This window comes from Schistocerca nitens, chromosome 5 (genome assembly GCF_023898315.1).
Source record: "Schistocerca nitens isolate TAMUIC-IGC-003100 chromosome 5, iqSchNite1.1, whole genome shotgun sequence".
NCBI lineage: Eukaryota > Metazoa > Arthropoda > Insecta > Orthoptera > Acrididae > Schistocerca > Schistocerca nitens.
Genome location: NC_064618.1, coordinates 636,419,922 through 636,442,347, shown reverse-complemented (window position 1 = coordinate 636,442,347; position 22,426 = coordinate 636,419,922). Strand labels below are relative to the sequence as shown.

The 22,426-nt window shown below is 42.2% G+C and overlaps 1 pseudogene; it reads right to left on the bottom strand.

Moving 5' to 3' along the window:
- Positions 1 to 3,437: 3,437 nt before the first annotated feature.
- On the bottom strand, positions 3,438 to 6,263 carry LOC126260635 (uncharacterized; annotated as a pseudogene).
- Between the last annotated feature and the right edge of the window lie 16,163 nt (positions 6,264 to 22,426).

Below are 22,426 nucleotides of genomic sequence, written 5' to 3'. Positions count from 1 at the left end.
ACTGAACGCAAAAAAATATTGTAGACACTCCAGTTTATGAACTATCTGCGGTTTTCCTAATTACGGATCGCGGTTTGTCGTGTAGGGGACGAATTATTGGCCAGCGTTAATACTATATATTCTTCATATTAAGTACAGCCGTAGTGTGAAGAAACGTAAGCTCAGCGATTGGCCGTCTGCCACAGAACACATCCACCAAGTGATACGCCACAGAAAATAGGCCCTTATTATGTATATTAGTTACTATCCAACCATGATATTGTTGCAGTTGGCCTCCCATGACCGTTAGCGGAAATGTGCAGTGACATCACAGTAAACAAAAACCACACCAATTTTGTCGACTGTCGTACACACTGTGGAACTACGAATAGATTCATGAGCAAGTTGGCTGGTCATTAGAACAGTAGAGCACATTCCGAACGACTTCAAGCGCACAGGTGAACACACCGGCATACCAACGCGCCCTCACTCTAGGTGCAATAATATTGTGGTCGACTAATACCGGGTGTTCATAAGTTAACTTTACAACTTAAGACTTTAATACCTTTAAAACTATACTACATATTAACAAATGGTTTTCAACATGTTGTAAGGTAGCTCATAAAGTTTTGTTTCGTCACTCAAACATATCAATGTGTGCACTCTTAGTGGTATGGATGATGTGTAGTTGGAGTTCATTTGTCTCCATGTACGATTCAAGATCTCCACCGTGACATCTTCAAATGCAGTGTCAACGCGTGCCTACAAGTACTTTACATCTCTAACCCTGGTTTGGTACACCAGATTCTCTACAAAATGGACTGGATGCTCTGGTCCAAGTGAGTCAATCAATGACTGGACGATTATGTTTGGCTACCTGGAGACCATTTGCAGGCATTTGTAAACTCCATTTTCGCAAACAACTATGCTATGTCAGCGGGCCACAATTGTTTGTGTTTGGATTGGCCAGGCAGATCGCCCGACATGAATTCCATCGAACATTGATAGGACATAATCGTGTGAGGTCAGTCTGTGCACAACATACTGTACTACTAGCAACACTTTCGCGATTATAGACAGCTACAGAGGCATCATAGCTCAATATTTCCGAAGGGAACTGCTAAGGCTTGATGATTCCATCCACGTCAAGTTGATGCACTAACACGGGCAAAAGGATGTTTGACACGATATTGCGAGATATACCATAATTTTTGTCACCTCGGTGTATAAGATGTCGAGCGAACAAGACTGTAAATAAATGGCTCAGCTCTCCTTCAGTGCACAACATCTGGGTAAACGTGTGTGGTTTGATGTAGAACAGGTTGCGTAATTCTCGGTCCAGTAGCATAACATGAGTGTTAGGAAGTGTATCAGAGGTGGTGTGGGTATTCTCCATAAGCAACCAGTTGATTTGCACATTCCCAGTTTTATGTGCTGTGGATCTGGAACAAAGTTAAGCGTCTAGCTTGTGTTGACAATAGAATTATTAATATACTGGATGAGGTCTGCAAGGAACGTTATTTAGTGTATGCTGCAATGAAATGGGATAAATCTACCAGACGTCCTAGGCATTGGCAGAGAGTAGTAGGAAAAAGCAGTTGCTAAGTAGTCTAACAGGAGCAGCAGTGACTTTTTTTTTTCAACTTAGCTTTGTCCTTAATGTGCATTAACATAGGGCAATTTCCATAGTTATCAGAGTAGATTAGTATTCACCATAATTTATTATTCTACTTCAAAGAAATAGGCTTCAGTGACTGCTTCTACCTGAAATCACTCCTTCCTGGCCGGCCGGAGTGACCGAGCGGTTCTAGGCGCTACAGTCTGGAACCGCGCGACCACTACGGTCGCGGGTTCGAATCCTGCCTCGGGCATGGATGTGTGTGATATCCTTAGGTTAGTTAGGTTTAAGTAGTTCTAAGTTCTAGGGGACTGATGACCTAAGCAGTTAAGTCCCATAGTACTCAGAGCCATTTTTTTCTCCTTCCTGAAGGAATTTACAAAATATCATGTGTGAGTGAGTGAATGAATGAATAAAGGCCAGTTTTGCCTATTGCTGTAGAAAACACGCCTCCATCACCGTTCAAGGGCTACGTTAAAGTCCTGACGTTCTTTGGATGTGGCGTAATAGGATTTCACTTGATTAATTCCATCATTTTTTTTAATATGCTGTTAGTTAATCAATGGTGACATTGCTTTTGATGAGGAAATAAATTCTGTACCTTCCATCGCTCCTGCTCCTTGCTAATTTGATTTGTATTTACCTTTAGCCTTGATTTCAATTTCCCACAAGAACTAAATAACACACTACCGAGAACATTCGTTTACAGTTATAAAGTGATTTCACAGGAGAGCAGCCGGCAACGGCTATCTCTTGCCACGCAACAGAACTTATTCTGAAGCATAGATGACAATTCACAGAGATATAAACGATGTTGGCTGCAGGTCATCAATTGGCCTCCTCCTAACCAACACACGGCCGTCAACGGCAACGAGATAGAATAGGCTTTCATCAGAAAACACCACGGACCTCCACTCCACTATCCAGTAAGCTCTCGCTTGACACCACTGCAGTCGCAAACTGTGGTGGTTTGGGGTCAGTGTAGTGCACACTACAGGGCGTCTGGCTCGGAGCAGTCCTTGAAGTAACCGATTTGTAACAGTTTATTGTGTTCACTGTGACAAGGTGCGTCCACACTACTCGTGCTCGCCAGACTTGTGCTCGTCATACTCGTCCGTCTTGTGACTTGTCAAACTTGTCTGACTTGCGCTCGTGTTGCTTTTATCTTCTCCACACTACTACAGTTGCTTGCCAGGCTTTGGCTCGTGAAGATCCGCACCGTACTCGCAGTCGTGACCAGTGCCAGTTTCCTAATTTAAAAATGGACGGTGTGGTTATAGCAAGTGCCAGCTTCCTTGTGATGTGCCTTTTAGCTGAGGAAGAGGATGGAAGAAGACGCTACAAAGTCCCAAGAAAACACAGGTGGTGGATGACCACAGCTTTCAGAAGCAGAAAAACATATAGTGGGAGTGATTTGACGAATGACTTAGATGTTGAAAACATACATTTCAAGACATTTTGCCGGATGTCCGCATCAGATTTTGAATATCTGATAAATTTGGTAGGACCGAAAATATCAAAGGCTGACAGCAAATTTCGGAAAGCTCTACTAGTTGCTGAGCAGTTGGCACTTACGCTCAGATACCTAGCAACTGGCGATTCCTACACCAGCCTCAGTTTTTTATTTAAAGTCGCCAAGTAAGTGATATCCAACATTATTCCTGAAGTATGTGCAGCTCTTACTGGCAGCTTGAAGAAGTTTGTAAAGGTAAGCTAATAAATTATACAAAATTTTGTTATTAATGCACTTTTATTCATCAGGTAATAAGCAAAAGAAATAAAAACATTTAGATTTAAAGAATGAGAAACAATTAAACGCAAAGATTATTACTTTTAATTATTATAAATCAAGCAGATCCAGAAAATGTGGAGACCCTTGTTCGGTGTTATCAGAAGTATAAGTAGATGTCTGTTGGAAGTTGCTTTGCATCTGCTCGTGGGCATGAACTTGTTGAGTTGAAGGAATCGGTAAATGCGACGAGCAATTGTAGTCGCTGTTGGTTAAACTTGGTATAGAATGTTCGAAACAGCCGCTTTCTGCTCTGAAAATCGTGTCGGAGAATTCTTTTTTTTAACAAAAGCTGGTGTTCTGTTGTCCATGGACCGTAGAACGTTCGCTATGTTCTCTCCATAGGCGTCAAACTCGTCTCTATAGTTTTAGATAAAGCAGTTTGTAGTGCATTATATGCCTCTCCTATACGAGGATCTTCGGTCCTTTTTCTCTGATTTTTTTTAGGTGAAGCAAATACCTTCGTGCGTTTGTTTGGTGTGGGTGGTAGTTTGTTGCCCTGCGTTGCTTGATGATCGATATCTTGACTACTAATTTCTTCGTTTGTTTCCATGCCCGCAACCCTATGTTCTTCCAAATCCTCCTTAAATTCCTCCTAAAACAAAGCGACGACAAAAGATTGATATAAACAATAGCAAAGCAAGTAAAATAAAAAGTAAAAGAATGGATGTAGGAATAGGGAGATACACGATAATAATCGTAAAAAATTGGGAACAATGTCAAGTTTATAAGTGAAATTCAGAATATTTGTTATAATTATTACTACCTATTATTACGCAAAATTAGTGATTTTAATTATTATTAATGTTCATAATTATTAGAATGTCCATTATTGTCTATGCATTTAATAATTATTTATATTACTAGGAGTTATTAGTTTCTATTTACTTTTTTACAGATGCCACAGACACAACAAGAGTGGTTACTTGTAGCAAAGGAATATGAGAGAAAATGGAACTTTCCTCATTGCCACGGTGCAATGGATGGCAAACATTGCAGAATCCAAAGCCCAGTTAATTCTGGATGCGATTTTTTCAATTATAAGATGTTTTTCAATATTGTTCTTTTTTGGTCTAGTGGATGCTGACTATTGTTTTTTGTATGCTGATGTCGGCTACCAAGGCCGAATTTCAGACGATGGTGTTTTTCGAAACACATCTTTTTTAAAAATATGAGTAATGGTACCATTGTTTTTCCGGACGATCGTACCCTCCCAGGTAGACAGAAAAAAAGTACCCTATGTTATTGTCGCAGACGACGCGTTTCCCTTCAACAATCATACCATGAAGCCGTATAGTGGACAACAACCGCGGAGGTCAATGAAAAGAATTTTTAACTACAGACTTTCAAGAGCACGGCGGATTGTGGAAAATGCGTTCGGAATACTTTCTTCCGTATTCCGGATACTAAGAAAGCCTATATTACTACAGCCTGAGAAAGCCCAAAGTGTTATTATGACTTGTATACACCTCCATAATTTCCTGCGAAAAAGTTCTGCTTCCAGACAAATTTATAACCCTGCAGGAGCAGTGGATCATGAGGAGAACGGGCATTTAAAGCCAGGAACTTGGAGAAATGAGATCACTCCTGCTACAAGGTTTACACGATTAGCGAACATTCCGCGACGTTCAAAGCAGACTGCCCAAGACATTAGAGACGAATTCACTGCTTATTTCATTTCCAAAGACGGGAAGACTGCCATGGCAAGATGATTATCAATAACTTATTAAAGAATTTTCAGCTACTAGCTAATTATGTTAGTGACTGCCTGACTGCACACATTTCAACTACCTATATATGTTAAGTTTTAGCTTTATTAATTCCTATTTTATTATTTTTATTTCCTCAAATAACATAATATAGAAATAAAATACATATAAATGTACATGTGCTTATTTATTTATTACTAGCTGAGTACCCAGCGTTGCCCCAGTATGTATTCCAATTCTGTTACTCCATTTCCTCCTTTCGCCTCTGTGACGTTCAGAACCCATGTTGCCATAAAAAAAAATGTTCAAATGTGTGTGAAATCTTGCGGGACTTAACTGCTAAGGTCATCAGTCCCTAAGCTTACACACTACTTAACCTAAAGTATCCTAAGGACAAACACAAACATCCATGCCTGAGGGATGTCTCGAACCTCCGCCGGGACCAGCCGCACAGTCCATGACTGCAGCGCCCCAGACCGCTCGGATAATCCCGCGCGATTTTGCCATAAACCTTATAATTTTATCACAATTAAAACTTTTTTAATTTTTTAATTTGAAAACTCTAAGCAATTAATATGTATATTCCTAATAGAAATGGTGGTAAGCTAAAGTAAATATGAAAAATACCTTAAGAAATGATACGATTAATAATGTATGAGGGAATAACATCAAAAAATTTAAAATTAACAAATGAGCAGGGACCGAAATGTAAGCTGAGAAAGATAAAAGTTAAGTAGCTGAGGAGACTCAACCAAAAAGGGATTGAACCCCATTAAGTCTGTTAATAATTTGTTTATACATTTCCAAAAATAAATATATTTTACTTACATCTGTGTTGATTGTCTTCTGCGGCTGATATTTGCAGTGCAGAAATTCAAATGCTTTGAAAGTGAACCAGTTTGGAGCGTTCACTTCCTCAACCCCGGCGCCAGACTTCCCAGGCTCTGTCTTCTTCTGACGGTCTTTCCTGTAAGTGGCTAATAAGCTGGTCTCTTTTTTTTTTTTTTTTTAATTCGGCCACATCCACGCCGAGTTCTGTCGCGATGGATTCACACGCTTCACTTTTTTTAAATTTTATTTCATATTGGGAGTTCGTTGCATCCCACAGCACAGGGTATTGTTCATAAGTATTTATGAATTTAATGACAAAATCGGCGGTCCACTCCATTTCAAAAGAAAAACCGATGTCCACAACACAGAAAAAGAATAATACCAAGACCAAACTGTACGAGTGGAGTGAGCCAAGTGGTAGGTGCTTTGTTGCCGTCCACACCACTCGTACAGCTCGCCGCGCATCCCTTTGATGTACACACAACAGCCGGAGCCAGACAAGCCACAAGCTCGGGCAGCTCGCAAGCCTGTTTCGCGGCGAGCCCTCGTAGCCTACCTCCGTCCACATCACTCGTAAGGCTCGCAAGTCTCACAAGTACATGAGTACTGTGGACGCACGTTGATGCCAACTGCTGCTCCGACTGCCTGCTACAGATGCAGTTCGATGCGTCTCAGTCATACGCCGAACACGGCAGTCTTGCCTCTCGGTAAAGCCACGTGGCCGCCTGCAAACCGGTCTTCTTGCTACCGTATCTTCCCATGACCACCACTGCCACCAATCATGCATAGTGGCTACATTCCTGCCAAGTTTTTCTGCAGTACCGCAGAAGGAACATTCATCGACCTATGACCTCAGCAGTTTGATCCCATAGGGAACTTACAACTACCAACATCGAGCTTCTCGTAGCCCTATAACACAACCTCTTAAAACTCAGTGAGGTTTTGATAATGGCGTCGTCATTGTCTTAAAGACATTCTTCATTAACGTTAACTCATAATGTCCAAACTCAAGGGTAACTACTGTTCACGCCGTTACAATGTGTATTCAAACCAAATCTGATTTGCATCCCATAGTGGCGCGATTGGCGCAAAATTTGATTAGACATCATTTTTCACATGTATGAGCACGCCTATCAACTTTCGTTAATGTCACATAATTCCTTCTTTGTGCTGTTATTTTTTCCGTCAATGAATTTACGTCATAGTTTTAAGCTATAACATGTGATTAGCTGGCCGATTTAAACTTGATTCTCTGGTTCTATTTGATTCCTGTTAACTCTCGCTCGTTATTGTGAGGCTGATTCTGGGATTTACAAAAGGCCGGTGAAAAACCGTCCAACCCTTGCGTTAATTTCCGACATGGCGAAAGCAAAACCCAGTGCCACCCGGCGTCACGTTTGTGGTCGCGTTTTGCACGGTCCGTCGTTTTACCCGCATGGCTCCCGTTTTCGTACTGTAAGTGCTCGGTTGTGCGTGGCAGTGCCTGAAACCTTCGTTCCAACTCGCCGAATCCCGTTTCCAGTTATTTTCGGCGCCCGGTGGCAGCATCGTAGCCATTTTCACCGATCCTCCGCATTCAATAACGCGCAATATTGGAAGGCGGCTGCGAATGGTACGGAATACGCCATTAAACGCACGGGCTCAATGTTTTCCCTTCCTCATGTTCGCTCTGTTTTCACGACCCATTTTACTCCGTAAAAGTGTATTATCGAGTTTCCCTTTTTCTCGTGAGTCGTACTGCATCAGAATTGTTGGAGGCTCCACTGGGTGATCCAATTGTGAACGGACTATTACGAGTTACTGCAAATGATAGAATATTTAAATAGCTTTTTACCTGTAATTGGCCGAATAAGTATTTGACTTAATCTTGTATCCTAAACGAAAAGAAATGAAATCTATCTTTTCTGTCGAATCATACAATTCGTTTCAGGTTAACTGCACACGACTGTCACCAATCTATGATCTTCGGAACTCCATGCAATTGACAGTAATATCGTTTGCCTTGGATTATTTTTAGATGCCCATGCCCCACCATCCCCTACCCATTCCTAATACTGCTCGCTGTTTCTCACCTCAACAGTACGTTTTTCTAGGTAGTAAGTCATGTACATACTAAAGTTGGTTGGCATTGTCCAGGCATTCGAGGTTTATGCTTAAATGTCACCACCCTCCCACCTGCACCTGTTAAAATAAGATCTAGGGGTGACTTGCCCTCACAGTAATTATCTCCTAGTGCTAATTCATAAATGTAGAATGTTTGATTAAATTTGCTCCATTCATTCCAGAGTACATATATACCATAAAAGAGGGGCTATTTATTTTCTCATGTTTAATGGGGCCAGTGGAGCCATATCCACTCAATCATGGAACATGTTACTAAATATATACATGGTTTATTATGTATTTATACATTTATTGGCAGTTTTCCAATTTATCAAGAACGAAAATTACTTATTGAACAGTTGAAGTCTACAGTTATTAACCACATTCATAGAAAATCGTCGAAGTAAACAATTCTTTCCTGCGAGGCACTATTTCCATTAACAGAGTTACAGTATGTACTTTACGTAAGTGTGTGTTACAGCATCTTGAACTCTATTTAACATTATTATGTTGAGGCTACATTGGTACAGCCTTGTGGAACTGAAGTAACTGTGGAGTATACTGCATGTTTCTAATGTTGTTGTTGTTGTTGTTGTTGTTGTTGTGGTCTTCAGTCCTGAGTGTGGTTTGATGCAGCTCTGCATACTACTCTAACCTGTGCAAGCTTCTTCATCTCCCAGTACCTACTGCAACCTACATCCTTCTGAATCTGCTTAGTGTATTCATCTCTTGGTCTCCCTCTACGATTTTTACCCTCCACACTGTCCTCCAATACTAAATTGGTGATCCCTTGATGCCTTAGAATATGCCCTACCAACCGATCCCTTCTTCTAGTCAAGTTGTGCCACAAATTTCTCTTCTTTCCAATTATATTCAGTACCTCCTCATTAGTTATGTGATCCACTCATTTAATCTTCAGCATTCTTCTGTAGCACCACATTTCGGAAGCTTCTATTCTCTTCTTGTCTAAACTATTTATCGTCCATGTTTCACTTCCAAAAATGGCTACACTCCATACAAATACTTTCAGAAACGACTTCCTGACACTTAAATCTATACTCGATGTTAACAAATTTCTCTTCTTCAGAAACGATTTCCTTGCCATTGCCAGTCTACATTTTATATCCTCTCTACTTCGACCATCATCAGTTATTTTGTTTCCCAAATAACAAAACTCACTTACTACTTTAAGCCTCTCATTTCCTAATCTAATTCCCGCAGCATCAGCCGATTTAATTCGACTACATTCCATTATCCTCGTTTTGCTTTTGTTGATGTTCATCTTATATCCTCCTTTCAAGACACTGTCCATTCCGCTCAGCTGCTCTTCCAGGTCCTTTGCTGTCTCTGACAGAATTACAACGTCATCGGCGAACCTCAAACTTTTTACTTCTTCTCCATGGAGTTCAATTCCTAGTCCGAATTTTTCTTTTGTTTCCTCTACTGCCTGCTCAATATACAGATTGAATAACATCGGGCAGAGTCTACAACACTGTCTCGCTCCCTTCCCAACCACTGGTTCCCTTTTATGCCCCTCGACTTTTATAACTGTCATCTGGTTTCTGTACAAATTGTAAATAGCCTTTCGCTCCCTGTATTTTACCCCTGCCACCTTCAGAATTTGAAAGAGAGCATTCCAGTCAACATTGTCAAAAGCTTTCTCTAAGTCTACAAATGCTAGAAACGTAGGTTTGCCTTTCCATAATCTATTTTCTAAGATAAGTCGTGGAGTCAGTATTGCCTCACGTGTTCCAACATTTCTACGGAATCCAAAGTGCTCTTGTTCGAGGTCGGCTTCTACCAGTTTTTCCATTCGTCTGTAAAGAATTCGTGATAGTATTTTGCAGCCGTGGCTTATTAAACTGATAGTTCGGTAATTTTCACATCTGTCAACACCTGCTTTCTTTGGGATTGGAATTATTATATTCTTCTAGAAGTCTGAGGGTATTTCGCCTGTCTCATACATCTTGCTCACCAATGGTAGAGATTTGTTAAGCCTGGCTCTCCCAAGGCTGTCATTAGTTCTAATGGAATGTTGTCTACTCCCGGGGCCTTGTTTCGGCTCAGGTCTTCCAGCGCTCTGTCAAACTGTTCACGCAGTATCATATCTCCTATTTCACCTTCATCCACATTTTCTTCCATTTCTACAATATTGTCCTCAAGAACATCGCCCTTGTATAGACTCTCTATATACTCCTTCCACTTTCTGCTTTCCCTTCTTTGCTTAGAACTGGGCTTCCACCAGAGCTCTTGATATTCATGCAAGGGGTTCTCTTTTTCTCCAAAGGTCTCTCTAATTTTCCTGTAGGCAGTATCTCTCTTACACTGATATGCGCCCCTACATCCTTACATTTGTCCTCTAGCCATCCCTTCTTACCCATTTTGCACTTCCTGTCGATCTCATTTTTGAGACGTTTGTATTCCTTTTTGCCTGCTTCATTTACTGCATTTTTATATTTTCTCCTTTCATCAAATAAATTCAATATTTCTTCTGTTACCCAAGGATTTCTACTAGCCTTCGTATTTTTACCTACTTGATCTTGTGCTGCCTTCACTACTTCATCTCTCAAAGCTACCCATTCTTCTTCTACTGTATTTCTTTCCCCCATTCCTGTCAATTGTTCCCTTATGCTCTCCATGAAACACTGTAGTCAGTTTATCCAGATCCCATCTCTTCAAATTCCCACCTTTTTGCAGTTTCTTCAGTTTTAGTCTACAGTTCATAACCAATAGACCGTGGTCAGAGTCCACATCCGCCCCTGGAAATGTCCTACAATTTAAAACCTGGTTCCTACATCTCTGTCTTACCATTATATAATCTGTCTGATACCTTCTAGTATCTCCAGGCTTCTTCCATGTATACAACCTTCTTTTATGAGTCTTGAACCAAGACTCTGTGCAAAGTTCTACCAGACGGCTTCCTCTTTCATTCCTTAATCCCATTCCATATTCACCTCCTACGTTTCCTTCTCTTCCTTTTCCTTCTATCGAGTTCCAGTCACCCATGACTATTAAATTTTCGTCTCCCATCACTATCTGAATAATTTCTTTTATCTCATCATACATTTCATCAATTTCTTCGTCATCTGCAGAGCTAGTTGGCGTATAAACTTGTACTACTGTGGTAGGCGTGGGCTTCGTATCTATCTTGGCCACAATAATGCGTTCACTATGCTGTTTGTAGTAGATTACCAGCATTCCTATTTTCCTATTCATTATTAAACCTACTCCTGCATTACCCATATTTGATTTTGTATTTATAACCCTGTATTCACCTGACCGCCGGCCCGAGTGGCCGAGCGGTTCTAGACGATACAGTCTGGAACCGCGCGACCGCTTCGGTCGCAGGTTCGAATCCTGCCTCGGGCATGGATGTGTGTGGTGTCCTTAGTTTAGTTAGGTTTAACTAGTTCTAAGTTCTAGGGGACTGATGACCTCAGAAGTTAAGTCCCATAGTGCTCAGAGCCATTTGAACCATTTTTCACCTGACCAGAAGTCTTGTTCCTCCTTCCACCGAACTTCACTAATTCCCACTATATCTAACTTTAACCTGTCCATTTCCCTTTTTAAATTTTCTAACCTACCTGCCAGATTATGGGATCTGACATTCCACGCTCCGATCCGTAGAATGCCGGTTTTCTTTCTTCTGATAACGACGTAATCCTGAGTAGTCCCCGCCCGGAGATCCGAATGGGGGACTATTTTACCTCCGGAATATTTTATCCAAGAGGACGCCATCATCATTTAACCATACAGTAAATCTGTATGCCCTCGGGAAAATCTACGGCTGTAGTTTCCCCTTGCTTTCAGCCGTTCGCAGTACCAGCACAGCTAGGCCGTTTTGGTTAGTGTTACAAGGCCAGATCAGTCCAATCATGCAGACTGTTGCCCCTGGAACTACTGAAAAGGCTGCTACCCCTCTTCAGGAACCACACATTTGTCTGGCCTCTCAACAGATACCCTCCGTTGTGGTTGCACCTACGGTACAGCTATCTGTATCGCTGAGGCACGCAAGCCTCCCCACCAACGGCAAGGTCCATGGTTCATAGGGGTGGGGGGGAGGGATGTTTCTAATATCTAACTGTATTCTTGCAGGTGGCTTCACCTGCACACGCAAATGTCACATATGTTTCACACTTATGTCTGTTTCACATATTGAAGTAGTCAGAGAAAGAGCTTGGGGTAACAGGTGCAGGAATCCTGCGTTGAGGATCATGGCAAGTCGTTACTGGATGTAGTTTACCATTGCCTTTCTTCGACCTGTTGTGCAGTATCAATTGCGTAGCTGTGATGTCTGGATAACTGTGCTGGGTGGTTGTACAGTGTAGTGTTATTTGTGTCGTAATGGATGAAGGGAAGGGAGAGGATAAAAACGATAAAACCCAGTGCCAGCACATATCTGCGCCTGTCGAAAAACAACAAGGGAGGAGCCGAGCTTAACGTCTCCATTCGACAAATGGATCACCTTCAACAGTGTCACATGCCCTAAATTCATGAGGCGTTGCGGAGAGGCTCGGAATTTAATCCAGCACATTGGCAGAAAGACAGATAATTAGAAGCTTAACGCCACCATTTCCTCTTCCCCTTTGTCAGAAAGGCACAGGCGAAGATGCCAACAACGTATGGCGGGCATGGTTGATCACCCACCCAAGTACTGGCCACGCCCAGTGTTGCTTATGTTTAGTGATCTGACGTTAACTGCTATATCCAGTGCGGCAAGGCCGTTGGCCTAATTTCATACACAGGATGTTAGGGGCACAAGGGCAGACATTGTGATCACTGGTACCATAATGTGAACTCACTTCAATGTGTTAGTTGCTTTTTCTCTATATCTTACAGTCTTCCCCAAACACGTCATATAATTTACTATCTGATGTTTTATGCACAGTCGTAACCGCATGAAAATATTTTTCAACAATCACCAAGTCTCTGTGGACAACGGTCGGAACATTCCAATAATCGTTCACATCTTCGACGATAGAAATCTACTCCTTGGTCACAGAGGCATTCGAGAAGCACTGAATATCTTTATCGTTGGAAGATGTCTTCTACCTCCTCCCCAAGATGTTCTTTTAGCTTGCCGAAAAGATTGCCTGGACACTGGCGGGTGCTGTCGATGTTGATCACGTTCCTTCCCGATCGGCAACAGCCACAAATGTTCGGCCTTGGTCAAATTGTTGCTCCCAGTTCGCTACAACGGGGTGTGAAGTTGCATTTTGTTTCACTACAACTGGATGCGAAATTGCATTTAGTCCTAACAGGGCCAGAATTTCGCCATGAAACAGTGTGGAATTTACACCTTTTGCCTACAAGTGTCCTGCTGTGCCGCGTAATTTAACTTTGCAGTACGTTTCCAGTTATCGCGCAATTTCACTAGCGCGTTGTGACGTACGTGTCACCCATAAGTCAGCGGAACTGTATCTACAGGACATCCGAAACATGTACATTCTTCCGACAATGTACCATTCTTGTCACGCAATCGTCTTAGCGTGGGACGATATGTATAGCTTGGTTTCTCAAGTCCCTACGTATCTGCGAACATTCGCTACCTACATCTACATCTACGTGATTTACTCATAATATAGTGCCTGGCAGAGGGTTCAATGAAACACCTTCAAGCTGTCTCTCTACCGTTCCACTCTCGAACGGCACGCGGGAAAAACGAGCACTTAAATTTTTCTGTGCGAGCCCTGATTTCTCTTATTTTATCGTGGTGATCATTTCTCCCTATGTAGGTGGGTGCCAACAGAACGTTTTCGTAATCGGAGGACAAAACTGGGCCGGTCGGAGTGGCCGTACGGTTCTAGGCGCTACAGTCTGGAGCCGAGCGACCGCTACGGTCGCAGGTTCGAATCCTGCCTCGGGCATGGATGTGTGTGATGTCCTTCGGTTAGTTAAGTTTAATTAGTTCTAAGTTCTAGGTGACTGATGACCTCAGAAGTTAAGTCGCATAGTGCTCAGAGCCATTTGAACCATTTGAGAAAACTGGTGATTGAAATTTCATGAGAAGATCCCGTCGCAACGAAAAACGCCTTTGTTTTAATGATTGCCAATCCAATTCACGTATCATGTCTGTGACACTATCTCCCCTATTTCACGATAATACAAAACGAGCTGCCCTTCTTTGTACTTTTTCGATGTCATCCGTCAGTTCCACCTGATGAGGATCCCACACCGCACAGCAATACTCCAGAACAGGGCGGACAAGCGTGGTGAAAGCAGTCTCTTTAGTAGACCTGTTGCATCTTCTAAGTGTTCTGCCAATGAATCGCAGTCTTTGGTTTGCTCTACCCGCAATATTATCTATGTGATCGTTCCAATTTAGGTTATTTGTAATTGTAATCCCTAAGTATGTAGCTGAATTTACAGCCTTCAGATTTGTGTGACTTGTCGCGTAATCGAAATTTAGCTTATTTCTTTAATACTCGTGTGAATAACTTCACACTTTTCATTATTCAGGTCAATTGCCACTTTCCTCACCATACAGATATCTTATCTAAATCATTTTGCAAGTTGTTTTGATCATCTGGTGACTTTACAAGACCGTAAATGTCAGCGTCATCTGCAAACAATCTAAGACGGCTACTCAGATTGTCTCCTATGTCGTTAATATAGATCAGAAACAATAGAGGGCCTATAACACTTCCTTGGGGAACGCCGGATATTACTTCTGTTTTACTCGATGACTTTCCGTCTATTACTACGAACTGTGACCTTTCTGGCAGGAAATCACGAATCCATTCGCACAACTGAGGCGATAGTCTGTAGGCACGCGGTTTGGTTAGAAGACGCAGACCAGAGGCTGAATATTGCAGTTCTGTTGAATACGTGACAAGTGTTTGGAGCCGTAAAGCTACTCTTCATGTCGGTTTGTATGTGTATGTTACCAGACATCCAGTGCCTAGGAATCTGATTAAAATGTTCCTGTGAAGACAGGAATCTAAATAGGGTACTGCGAAGTTATCAAATCGCTGATAACCTCGCCGTTTAGCGCCTGTTAGCACCAGACATCAAGTTATCACGTACAAGATAGAGAAAAACCGCGACAACGGAGAAGCGACAGCGGGACATGGCGGTGTATCAGACAGTCCCTAGTGAACGCGGCAGCTTCTCCACGTGGATTTGAGACTGCGGGAGCCGCATCTCGTCTCTCGATCGCAAAAATAAAGGATGTAGTTTACACTTCAATTAACGGTAATCGTGACGAACTACACCAGAGGCTCTCTATATTTCTCTGACTTGCTTGAGCTCTCAGTACAAGACTTTCGCCAACAAGGCGCTTACCACGAGGTCTATTGTGATGGACACTTACTATCCAACAGGAAGTTAACTGTAAACTGTTCCATCCCATTTAAAGACTTTTCCCTCGCCATGGAAACACCTTACTTTTGTAGTTTACATTACTTTCTACTGCCACACTAAATTGATGCCCCATTCCCACGCCGGCCGGTGTGGCCGGCCGGTTCTAGGCGCTACAGTCTGGAGCCGCGGGACCGCTACGGTCGCAGGTTTGAATCCTGCCTCGGGCATGGATGTGTGTGATGTCCTTAGGTTAGTTAGGTTTAAGTAGTTCTTAGTTCTAGGGACTGATGACCTCAGAAGTTGTCCCATAGTGCTCAGAGCCATTTGAACCAGCCCATTCCCACACTTTCCCCCAGAAAAAAAACTAGGACACTTTCATGAATGAGTTCTGAGGGAATTCTACGTATGTGATAGGTTTTCGTTACCTGGCTGCTCTCAACCGTACCTCCCAGCAGAGGCACCTTTGCGCTTTTGGCGTCCTTTTTAATATAATGGAAACCTATACCGTGGCCACCACCATATTGACCAAAGTTGGTAATTCAAAACTGAAGATAATTATACAATTAAAATGATTCCAAAATACTTGTGCTCCTGAATAATCTGGTCGATTTTCTGTCTCTGCCTCTCAGGCCTCTGAAAACCACTAAATTGTTCAAACAAATTTTCATTAGCTACCAACAACTTACTCGAGTCACGAAACATCACACTTCAGTTTAATGAAGCTGCTTTGAATTTTGACTACACGATTACATTAAAATGTGCACCACTTCTGCAGAGACACGACAAACGCTTTTATCAAAGTGTAAATTTTCCCACAGCATTATTAGTCTGTACGACATCAGTAGATGAAAGATTGCTAAATTTGTTAACTGTTTTATATATCCCGCACTCAGCACTTACCCTCTGCTCATAACGGGCTGTTCAGTTTGCGAGTGGTGTTCAGACTTGCTCCCAGGCGTACCCTCTGTGCATAGGCATTGCCTGTGAATCTGGCCCGCCCGAGTCCACCCATGATAGTGAGCCCGCTGCTCTTCTGGCAATGCTCCTGGACTACATCTCTACGCGGCAAACCATCTTACGAAGAGTGGCGGAGGGTGCTTTTCGTTCCACTATCATTTACGATCGATTCCTGTTCCAATGCAAATGGTACATACAAATAACAACTCTCGGCAAACTTCCCTGTGAATTCCAATTTCTCTAATCTTTTCCACAGTGGCCATCTCGTGATATGTGTACAGGAGGAGAAAATATGCTACCCGACTCTTCTTGGAATGTGTACTATCGAAATTTTATCGGTAGACCTGTCTGTGATGCACGACGTTTCTCCTGTAGCGTCTGCCTCCGGAGCACGTTGAGCGTTACCGTGCAAACGAAACGAATTTTTTCGCTATTCAATCCGCGCCATATTTGAATTAAAACTTCCGGTGCTGAACTTTTACGCTGTCTTTATAGCCCATTTCATTTATTTTTGTCTTCAATACGGCAACTAACCCACAATAAGTATACGTACCAAATAAGTTAATAAGAGATGGTACTGATCCCTCATGGTACACAAAACAGTTGAGAACAACGTTGCAGTGCTAACGAAGTAAAACCATGCCGAACTTAAAACAACACAAAATCCCCAAGATTGGCGAAGTTGTACAGAAGCTCGAAATTTAACGTGAACTTCAATGCGAAATACATTTGACAGTTTCCACAACGAAACTCTGTCCCGAAATCTGCCATAAAACACAAAGAGATTCTGGTCGTATGTGAAGTACACCAGTGGCAAGACGCAATCTGTACCTTCACTGCGGAATAAGAATGGTGATCACAGTGTCACTAAATCAGAGTTACTAAACACATTTTTCCGAAATTCCTTCACAAAAGAAGACGAAGTACATATTCCAGATTTCTAATCAAGAACAACTGCCAACATAAGTTGATATCCTCGCTGCAGGGAAGTAGCTCAAAACACCTCAGAAAGGCAAGGCCTCCTGTCCAGATTGTATACCTGTCAGGGTCCTTTCAGAGTATGCTGATAAAATATCTCCATACTTAGCAATCATATACAACCGCTCGCTTGCAGAAAGAGCCGTACTCCAAGACTGCAAAGTTGCACAAGTCACGCGAATATCCAAGAAAGGACGTAGAAGTAATACGCTGAATTACAGAGCCGTCAATTTACAGTAAGATTTTGTAACATATACTGCGATAAAACATTACGAATCACTTCGAAGAAAACGATTTACTGACAAATACTCAATACGGATTCAGAAAACATCGTCCTTGTGAAACACAACGTCAAACTCGTTCCATATTTTTAGATTTCCTTAAGGCTTCTGACAGTCTGCAATTTCCTGTCAGAAAGGTTACAGTTCGTAATAATTGTAGAATACTTATAAAGTGCTATAGGCAAACGATTCAGGAAGCAATCTGAGCAGCCCTCTTAGATTGTTTGCAGATGATGCTGTCACTTAATGTCTTGTAAGGTCATCAAATGATGAAAACGAATTGCAAAATGACTTAGGCAACATATCAGTATGGTGCAAAAAGTGACGATTGACTGTAAATCATGAAAAGTGCGAGCTTTTCCACATGAGTACTAAAAGGCATCCGCTAAATTTCAGTGGCACGATAAATCACACAAATCTAAAGGCTGTAAACTCAACTAAACAAGCAAACCAAAGACTGTGTTTTATTGGCAGAACACTTAGAAAATGTAACAGGCCTACTAAAGAGACGGCTCACACTACGCTTGTCCGCCCTCTTCTGGACTACTGCTGTGTGGTGTGGTATCCGCTTCAGACAGGATTAACGGAGGACATCGAAACCGTCCAAAGAAATATCGTGAAATAAGGATGAGAGAGTGCCACGGATATGATACACGAATTGGGGTGGCAGTCATAATAACCGAGGTATTTTCGCTACGGCAGGACCTTCTCACGAAATTTCGACCATCAACTTCCTCCTCAGAACGTGAAAATATTTTGTTGGCGTCCACGTACATAAATGGAAATGATTATCATAATAAAACAAGAGAAATCAGAGCTCACACGGAAATACTGAAATGTTCGTTTTTCCCGCGCTTTGTTCGATAGTGGAACGGTAGAGAAGTAACTTAAAGGTGATTCGATGAATCCCCTGCCAGGCAGTTAATTGTTAATTGCAGAGTTATCATGTATACGTAGATGCAATATCTTTCTCTTGTCTTAGTCTACAGCTTTCGTAAACTGGACGTTTCTTGCATTCACTTGTCCCCATTTCGTTTTTAGCCCCGCCAATAGCATTAGTTGTTAAAAACAGCCGTCGTGTTTAGTGTAATTTGACCTCCCACTCCACACTTTTTTCATAGAATATTCTCTTCGAAGAGCTCTAATACATCATTATTTGAAGAAATACGCCATCCAGCCACAGTTCGTAAAATTTTATTTATGCAAGACGCATTTCGGGGGATTTGCCCCATCTTCAATTGGTGTAAGACATTCACACCTTCATTGATACTACGTTTATTCCGTGGCTGAGTCAGTTATTTGGCGAATGCTCCGCTGCATCAGTGGACCTAGAACTGTATGTGCTATGCATACAAATACGAAACAAGGAACTAAAAGTTACCCAGTAAAAGGCAACTGCTGTGTAAAATGCAGTCAACATAAACGTAATAATGAGAAGACATAAACGTATTAAGCCAAATGAAGAAGGGTGAAAACCCCATCCGTCTCTTTCAATAAAGAAAGTTGCTTAAAAAGTGACTTTTTGCTATATTTCTGCGCTGCAGTCATGGACTGTGCGGCTGGTCCCGGCGGAGGTTCGAGTCCTCCCTCGGGCATGGGTGTGTGTGTGTTTGTTCTTAGGATAATTTAGGTTAAGTAGTGTGTAAGCTTAGGGACTGATGACCCCATTATTATGGGTAAATTAATATCATACCATTTCCGAGATCATGGAGACGAGGATTTCTAGCAGTATTGATTTGTTTCACATTTTCATTCGATAAGGATTGTATTTCCTCTTGGAATTCAGCCCGATAGACTGCTGTACCTTTACAAGACCACGTCGGCTGCATTTGTTTCCAGGGAAGCTTGAAGTGTTTTGTTTCTGGTGTAGCTTTGGATAGTTCCACTCTTGCCGAGATTTATACAGAACTTGTACAGAATTAACTGGAGACAGCGTAATGACTCATTAAAATTTTTCGGGGTGTGCTGCCACGTCACCGTACAAAATACGTAAAAAGCTAAAATAATGAAATAATCAACATTTCGTCTGTGTAGAAGCGGCCTGCTTCAGGTCGTAGACTCTGACGAATCGCCCAGTTCAACTAAAAATTTGTTTGCAATCCTCAAAATAAACTAACGGAAAAAATCACATCACCAATAAATACGAGGCGTGTTTTTTAAGTAAGTACCGTTTTTGAAATTAAAAAAAGACGTGCTAAGATATCTCAATAATTTTATTTTTACATGAAAGCCTGTACCTTAATCTACGCACTGACGCCATTGCAGTCTGATCCTTCCTTGTTTACGTTGTGTACTGAGTGTTTAAGATGCCTCCGATAATCGTGAGTCCCGACGACTGTGAAGTACGGCCTGTTATAAGATTTCTTAGTGCTAAAGGCCTAAAAGCGATATATATTCATCGTGAGATCTGTGCAGTTAACAAGCCGGCCGAAGTGGCCGTGCGGTTAAAGGCGCTGCAGTCTGGAACCGCAAGACCGCTACGGTCGCAGGTTCGAATCCTGCCTCGGGCATGGATGTTTGTGATGTCCTTAGGTTAGTTACGTTTAACTAGTTCTAAGTTCTAGGGGACTAATGACCTCAGCAGTTGAGTCCCATAGTGCTCAGAGCCATTTGAACCATTTTTTTGTGCAGTTAACGGAGAAAACATTATGAGTGATGGAATGGTAAGAAAGTGGGTGAGAGCATTCAAAGATGGCGGCACAAATGTGCATGATGAACAACGGAGTGGGCGTTCTTCGGTCGTTAATGAAAGTTTGGTGCCGTAAGTGGACAATAAGGTGAGAGAAAACAGACGCTTTACGATTTCCTCCTTGCGGGATGACTTTCCTAATGTTTCTCGTAGTGTTTTGTATGGCATTCTGACCGAGCACTTGAACTACCGAAAATTGTGCGCACGTTGGGTACCGAAAATGTTGACGAATGTGCACAAAACCAAACGTTTAGACAGTGCATTTACTTTCCTTGAGTGGTACCACAACGACGGTGATGATTTCTTACGCCAAACTGTTACGGGCGATGAAACATGGGTGTCCTACGTCACACAGAATCAAAGCAACAGTCCATGGAAGTTGAGCAAGTGCATCGTTTTGCTGCAACACAATGCCCGTCCGCATGTGGCGAATCAGACCAAAGATCTCATCACATCTTGTCGATGGGAAACTCTAGATTATCTTCCGTACAACCGCGATCTTGCGCCCGGTGACTACCATCTGTTCCTGCACTTGAAGAAACACCTGGGCGGTCAGCGTCTTCAAGACGATGACGAAGTCAAAACAGAGGTGATGCAGTGGTTAACAAGTCAGACGGCAGGCTTCTATGAGGAGAGTATTCAAAAACTGGTACAACGTTATGACAAGTACCTCAATATTGACGGAAATTATGTAGAAAAGTAGATTAAGGTACAGGCTTTCATGTAAAAATAAAATTATTGAGATATCTTAGCACGTCGTTTTTTAATTTCGAAACGGTAATTACATAAAAAACACTTCTCGTTAAATGTAAAATAATGGAATTTCGGGAATAAATTTGTCTAGATAACATATTTAAGTGATCAACATTGCAAGTTCACAGGTTAATGCAAGCACGAGATAAGTCATTGGAAAAATGAAATGCTGGTACATTAATAACCAGTGTAGCCGACAGAATGTTGAAAGCAAGCGTGAAAACGTGCATCATGCATTGTGTTGTGCAAGTGCCGGATATCAGTTTGTGAAATGGAGTTCCACACCTGTTGCATTTGGTTGGTCAGTACAGGGACGGCTATTGAAGTTTGTGGATGACGCTAGAGTTGTCTAACGATGTTCCATATGTGCTCGTTTGCGGACAGACCTGTTGAACGAAAAGGTCAAGGCAACACTTTGTAGAGCATATTGTGCTACAACGGCAGTATGTGGGCGAGCGTTATCCTGTTGGAAAACACCCCTTGGAATGCTGTTCATGAATGGCAGTACAACATATAAAATCACTAGACTGACGTACCAATTTGCAGTCAGGATGTGGGATGATGACTAGAGTGCTCCTGCTGTCATACGAAATCACACCCCAGATCATAACTCCAGGTGTAGGTCCAGTGTGTCTGGCACACAGACACATTGGTTGCAGGCCCTCAACTGGCCTCCTCCTAACCAACACACGGCCACCATTGGCTCCGGGGCAGAAGAAGCTTTCACCAGAAAGCACAACGGATCTCCACCCTGTTGCCCAATGAGCTCTCGCTTGACATCACTGATATCGTAAATGGCGGTGGTTTGGGGTCTGTGGAAAGCACGCTAAAGGGCATCTGACTCGGACCTGTCCTTGAAGTAATGGATTTGTACAGAATTCGTTGCGTCTCTGTGGTGCACCTGGTGCTCAAATTGCTGCTGTAGATGCAGTACTATGTGCCAGAGTCATACGCCGAACACGATGGTCTTCCCTCTCGGTGGTGCCACTTGGCCGTCCACAGCCAGGTCTTCTTGCGAGCGTACATTCCCGTGACCAGCGCCGCAAGCAATCATTTTCACTGGCTACATGCTTCCCAAGTCTTTTTGCAATATCACAGAACAAACATTCTGCTTCTCGTAGCGATATTACACGACTCCATCCAAAATTAGTGAGGTGTCGATAGCGGCAACTTTGAGGCCTAGAGGCATTCTTGACCAGCATCAACACACCACGTCAAATCTCAAAGGCAACTAATGTTCATAGTCATTACAGCGTGTACTCGTATATACAGCTAGTAGCACTACTCTAATGCTACTTGTAGCGTTGCTCTTGGGGGCAAAAAGAAAAAGAATTTTTTTTATTATTACTATGTCGCAAAAGTGAATATTTTGGTGAGCCACTTGGCAACAGAATCAGGGATTGATTACACTAGTATAATAACATTCGTTGAGCATTA